The sequence below is a fragment of the Alligator sinensis genome, unplaced genomic scaffold (assembly GCF_000455745.1).
Source record: "Alligator sinensis unplaced genomic scaffold, ASM45574v1 scaffold71_1, whole genome shotgun sequence".
In the NCBI taxonomy this organism is placed as follows: Eukaryota; Metazoa; Chordata; order Crocodylia; family Alligatoridae; genus Alligator; species Alligator sinensis.
This window is the reverse complement of record NW_005841834.1, coordinates 5,003,114-5,003,448: the sequence shown is the minus strand read 5'-3', so window position 1 is coordinate 5,003,448 and position 335 is coordinate 5,003,114. Positions and strand designations below refer to the sequence as shown.

The following is a 335-nucleotide window of genomic DNA, read 5'->3' as shown; positions in this document are numbered from 1 at the left end:
CAGTCTTATCTTAAGATGATTACTAGGTATAGCTTTCATAAATAGCTATTCGTTATTCTAATATAATAAAAGGCATAGTCTGTCTGTCTGTAACACTTTTGGGCAATTGTGTAGGCATGGCCGAGAGGGTGGGCAGCGATTATCTGCACGGCCCGGGCTGCACACACCCAAGTTGTTGGGGGAGTTTGTGGCGGCAGCAAACATACCCTGGCTGCCTGAGCAGCAGGGCTTCCCCCCAGCCTCCCTGCCTGAGGGGAAAAGGGGGGGATCGCGGTGGTGGTGCCCCCCTTGCCACTCAGTCCCACTGCCTCACAGAACAGCCGGCAGGGATGGGG

At 54.6% G+C, this 335-nt stretch overlaps 1 protein-coding gene across 3 annotated transcripts in view; it reads left to right on the top strand.

Moving 5' to 3' along the window:
• TERF1 (telomeric repeat binding factor 1) overlaps window positions 1-335 on the top strand; it is a 23,743-nt gene that overhangs the window by 10,642 nt on the left and 12,766 nt on the right. The window lies entirely within an intron of this gene.